This window comes from Terrapene carolina, unplaced genomic scaffold (genome assembly GCF_002925995.2).
Source record: "Terrapene carolina triunguis isolate 2854851 unplaced genomic scaffold, T_m_triunguis-2.0 Scaffold431, whole genome shotgun sequence".
NCBI classification, from domain to species: domain Eukaryota; kingdom Metazoa; phylum Chordata; order Testudines; family Emydidae; genus Terrapene; species Terrapene triunguis.
In genome coordinates this window covers 118,304-124,145 of record NW_020664782.1, presented here as the reverse complement: position 1 = coordinate 124,145, position 5,842 = coordinate 118,304, and positions in this window count along the sequence as shown.

Sequence of the window (5,842 nt, the reverse complement as noted above, 5' to 3'; positions counted from 1 at the left end):
GTCCATCTCGGGACTGCTGGGCTACTGGTCCTGTGGGGCAGGCTCTGTGTCCCCGTCTCTGTGCAGTCCCCTGCGTGACAGGACTCGATCCTGGCTCAGGCGTCTGGGTGCAAGAGGCATGCTGTCAGGCAGGGCAAGAGGGTACCCGTGCTCACCGTGAAGATGGCCTTCAGGTTGTTGAGCAACTCGATGTCCTGGGGGACCCCTGTGCTGGCCCAGCGGATCAGATAGTTCTCGCTGCAAAGAGAACCAGAGAGCGTCAGGAGACACGCCGCTGCAGGACACAGCTAGGAGTCCGGGATCCAGCTCTGGCCAGTCTCTCAAGGGTGGTGCTGCCCTGAGCTGGGCGGGCGGGACTGTAGCCCTGGGCCTCCGGCTCACAGACAGGAGGGGACAGCCACCGAGCACAGGGTCTGCGAGCAGCAGAGGCCAGGCCCGGTCAGTACCCTGGGGATATGATGGGGGCAGCTGACGCAGGCTCTGCCAGCTCCCACGCAGGGCCCGGTTCGGTGCTCAAGCCCAGTGAAAGAGAGACAGTGAGGGCCAAGATTATCCCCTTCCCCACATGTCCTGTCCTCTCCCTTCCAGCACGCCCTAGGCAGCCCCTGTCCTACTCAAACAGCCCTGTGGGAAGCTGCCTATCCTACCAGCCCTCCTCGCCTTAATGCAGGTACCGGGGATCCCATCTGGGCCGTGGGCCTTGGAGATGCTACTGACTCCGATTGCAAAGCACGCGCTCAGCGAGCCTCCTTCCGGAGGAGCATGGCATGTGGTGGGACAGGACGCAGACACATGGCAAGCGCCACACAGCCCTGGAGCAGAGCCCTACATGGGGCAGGGCGCAAGAACAAACCCCCGTTTAACAGCCAAGCCTATGGCAGTGACTCTCTTGGGCTGAGGAGGGGGCAGAGACCCTAGTGGGATGGGAAAGAGCTGGCTCTGGGCCAAGCACTGCAGGGGGCTGCCAAGGCTCCGCTCTCTCTCCGGAGTGGGACATGACACCCCTGGAAACAACTCAGGCCTCTCTGTAAGCCCCGGATCGGCACAGCTCAGGCATGGGCAGCCAGGGGGGCAGGGAAGCACCCTGTTCTCTGAGGCCAACCAGTGACACTGGGAAGTGGGGACCGGGCAGCAAGCCTGGAGGGGACAGGCCCCACGTCCCATTCCCCACCCCCCCAGCCATCCAGTCCCTGCCCTGGGGCCGGATGGGAGCCGGCGCCCCCTGGAGAGGACAGACCCTGTGTCCTGTTCCCCACGCCCACAGCCAATCCCTCCATCCCGGGGCCGGACTGGAGCCAACACCCCCATTCCCAACCCCTCAGAGCCAGCCCATCTGCAAGCACTGCACGTTCCCATCAGCTCTTTTCACACCTTCCCTGGTTTGCGCATTGCTCTGCTCTCAAGGGACCCATTGTCTCGCTCCCTGCAATCCCGCTTTGCTAGTCCTGAAGCTGCTCCCTGGCTGGCTGGCTGGTGCACGCTGTCCTGGACAGAGGTGGGTTACTGTTTTGTAGGGCCCTGGGCCAGAGCAAGTGGGGACCCCCTGACCCCCCCCCCTGCACTCCTGCCAGGGAAATGGGGTTGGGCACAGGGGCTTGCCCCGCTCCCTGGCAGGAGCGCCGGGAGGGTAGGTGGAGCAGGTCAGGGCGTGGGGGCGCCCATTTTTCGGGGGGTCCCCAATTGTCTGGGGCCCCTGGGCATGGGCCTCATTGGCTCAGAGGCTAATCCGCCACTGCCACCTCTTTGTTCAACCTGCAGCCCCGGCTCAGCTGCCTGTCGCTGGCTCAGCCTGGCCTTCCCCAAGCACTGCTCCGCCTCTGCCCTCTCTCCTCTGCCTTTCAGCAGCACCCCCTGTGATGCAGTAGGGAGCGGGGTGGATTGCCTTGGACTGTCTGCATGGGGGATGGGAGAGCAGGGGATGACTTTAGGTGAGGGACGGTACCTGAGCCTGTAACCTGAGCCAGGAAGGGGGTGGGGAGTCGACACCTTTGCCCGGGAAGCTGGACAAAGGGAGAGAGCCGGCTGGAGGGGTTTTTGGTTTCAATTTTGGGCTGGCTGGGAAGACGCAGGGAACCCCAAGTCTGGGGTCTAAGGTCCTTGCCCGCCAGAGGGACCTGGCTGAGGGGTCCTGGTTGTACCTACAAGCCCTGCTTGGGACTGTGTTCCTGTCGTCTAATAAACCTTCTGTGTTACTGGCTGGCTGAGAGTCACGGTGAATCGCAGGAAGTGGGGGGTGCGGGGCCCTGACTCCCCCACACTCCGTGACACCCCCCTTCTGCCTCCCCAGAATCCAGCCCAGGGGAGACCCACAGCTGCAGGGTGTGACAGGTGGCCGACCCGGGGCTTTTCGCTCTCAGTCCTGTCTGAAGGGCATTTTCTCTCGGAGTGAATTCAGGGACCCACTTTCACACAAATCCCTTCCCATCACACGGATCCACAAAGTGCCCCCACAAACACAGGGCCTCTGCAGAGCCCGAACTCAGTCTGGCCCGTGGCTCCCCAGCGCCCATCTGTCATTTGAGCGACATGTGACTATGAGCCGTGACGGGGACCCACCGCCAGAGGGGGCCGTGAGACGCACTCGGCCAGTGAGCCCAGAACAAACTGCTCCAGCACAGCAGAGACCTGGCGCGCAGGACTGCCAGGCCCTGGGGCGAGGGCTGGAGGGTAAAGCGGATCACATTCAGTACAAAGGCAGTGGGTTCAGGGGGCAAGGCTAGGGACAGGAGACGCACAGTAACATTAACCCGTCAGTTTTCATCACAGAGGAAGGTTAACAGGTCCCTGTGGGCAGAAACACTCCCGTGGGAAGGCAATTCCCCACGTGTACATCTACTGTCACCCTCGGCAGCTCCCGGAGACCTTGGCTCCCCCGGGCAGCCGACACCAGAATAGCCCACGAGGTGTCAGCACAGCCAGGAGGGAAGTTATTGTGGGGCGTATTTGGAACGGCTGGGGGCTGAGAGCCACGCTGGGCGCCCGCGGGACAAACTAGTCCTGACGGATATGAGAGAGAGGGGCAGGCAGATCTCTCAGCCCAGGAAGGGTGAAGGGCCTGTTCCCTCTGAGCTGAAAACAGGTGACCTCAGGTTAACCAGAGACATGTGAGGCCAGTTCGGGGCTCCAGTGACCTTTAAAAACCATCCTCTGGTGTCAGAGAGAGAGGAAGGGAGAGCCAGAGACAGGCTGCATCAGGAAGGAACGGCTTCCCCAAGGTGAAGGCTGTCTCCCCTCCCTACAGAGAAAGAAACGCTGCCCAGCCCCCGGGCCCACTGGGTGCCCCCCTGCTGCCTCAGGTTAGGACGGCAACATATTGAGTCCCATTGGGTCTCATGCCATATGAAGCCTCAGCATTCAGCAGGGGGCCAAAAGCCCTGGCCTCAGCGGGGAGTTCCCTGGCCCAGGGCAGGGTCTGTGTGCTCCTGCCAGGCCAACCCTCCCTGAAGAGGGGGTACCTCTCCCCCTCAGGGGGAGAGGGGCAGTTATCCCCAGTTGGTCGGTCACTGGGGGTGGGGTCAGTTATTACTGGTCAGTCAGTGGGGGGGCGTCACTTATCACCGGTCGTTAGGGTTGCCAAGTGTCCGGTTTTTGACCAGAACGCCCAGTCGAAAAAGAACCCTGGCGGTTCTGGTCAACACCGCTGATCGGGCCGTTAAAAGTCCAGTCGGTGGTGCAGCGGGGCTAAGGCAGGCTTCCTGCCTGCCCTGGCTCCGCGCAGCTCCTGGAAGTGGCCAGCATGTCCCTGCAGCCCCTAGGCAGAGGGGCAATCAGGGAAGCTCCACACACTGTCCCCGTCCCCAGTGCCAGCTCCGCAGCTCCACATGCTGGCCACTTCCAGGAGCTGCACGGAGCCAGGGCAGGCAGGGAGCCTGCCTTATCCCCGCTGCGCCGCCGACCGGGAGCCGCCTGATGTAAGTGCCGCCTGGCTGGAGCCCACACCCCTATCCCCCTCTCGCACCCCAACCCCCTGCCCCAGGTCGGAACCCTCTCCCGCACCCTAACTCCCTCCCAGAGCCCGCACCCCAACCCCCTGCCACAGCCGAGCCCCCGCCTGCACCCCAACCCCCTGCCCCAGCTCTGAGCCCCCTCCCAGAGCCTGCACCCCGCACCCTCTCCCACACCCAAACTACCTCCCAGAGCCCAGACCCCTCACCCCCTCCCACACCCCAACCCCCTGCCACACCCCTGAGCCCCCGCCTGCACCCCAACCCCCTGGCCCAGACCTGAGCCCCCTCCCAGAGCCTGCACCCCGCACCCCCTCCTGCACCCAAACTCCCTCCCCGAGCCCACACCCCTCACCCCCTCCCACAACCTGCCCCAGCCCTGAGCCCCCTCCTGCACCCTGAATGCCTCATTTCTGGCCCCACCCCAGAGCCCACACCCCCAGCCGGAGTCCTCACCCCATCCTGCACCCCAACCCCCTGCCCCAGCCGAGTGAAAGTGAGTGAGGGTGGGGGAGAGCAAGTGAGGGCGGGGGGGGGATGGACGGAGTGGGGGCGGGACCTCTGAGAAGGGGCGGGGCATCTGAGAAGGGGCACGGCCTCAGGGAAGGGGCGGGGAACGAGAGTTTGGTTGTGTACTATTAGAAAGTTGGCAACCCTACTGGTCAGTCAATGGAGGGTGGGGTGAGTGATCTCTGGTCAGTGGGGGGAAGGGGAGGGCTGGTTATCACCAGCCGGTCAGTGGGCAGGGGTGGGGGAGAGGAGACAAGTCATCGGCCAGTGAGCGATGTCCCAGGTAAGCCATCTGGGCTCACGTGGCTCAGGACAGTGGCTCTGCTTTTGCTCCAGGTCTGGTTTGGAAACTGCTGACTCCATGGTGCCAGGCGCTGGGATCCCTGACCCAGGCTCCCCCGGGCCACTGACCCAGGGGCAGGTCACTTGGCAACTCCCCGCAGGCCAAGGCTCAGGAGTCAGCCAGGTCCCATCAGAGCAGCAGCCCTGGCCCAGGCTCTCCTGGTGAGGCCCCTGTGTCCCTCCCTGGGGGCCGGTACCTGATCATCTTCTGCTGGCCGGGGTCGTAGAGCGCCGTGAAGAGCTGGGCCTCCTCCCCGATGTTGCAGACGAAGTTGCGGACGCAGAGGTAGAGGTTGTGGGAGGGCGAGGCCAGGTGGGCACTGCAGCCCAGCTCGCTGTGCTGGGAGCACTGCGGGGAGACGGGCAGAGGTCAAGGCCAAAAGGACTCCCACCTGCCTGGCCCCTCCCCAGCCTGGCTCCTGCCTGGGCTCTAGCTGGGAGCAGGCCCAGAGTGGTGGGCAGCAGGATAGCCTGAAGCTCAGCGCAGGGGCCTGGGTGGGGCAGGGAGACCCCCAACCTGGCAGGGGGCTGGAACTCCCCTTCTCTGTGTATGGACTCCCGTGGGCAGTGCCTCTCAGCCGGGCAGGGCCAGCACACCTGTTAGCATGGGGTGGGGCAGAGTCCGGGAGGAGGGATTGGGCGAGGGGGCCAGGGCTGGGCGCTCACCATCTCTTCCTGGATGCGCTCACTGATCATACTTGTGGCCTGTTTGTGAGCCTGGAAGAGGCTGATGATGCTGGTTCTGTCGGGGTCCAGGATGTTCCCGTTCTTGTCACGCACAACCAGGTCTAGCTCCAGGATCCTGCAGAGCACAGGACGGGGCATGAACACGACTCCAGGCGTGGGTCAGGGACCTGGACTCTCCAAGGCCTCTGGCCCAGCCCAGCCACACACAGAGCAGCACCCAGCCACCTTGTCATGGAGCAAACGCCCAGCCCCTCCGGTCCCTGGCCGTGGATCCAGCCTGCATGCCCAGCAGGTGCCCACCTTGGGGCAGGAAGGGGCCTCACCCAGGACTGCAGCAAGGGTCATGCCAGGGGTCACCA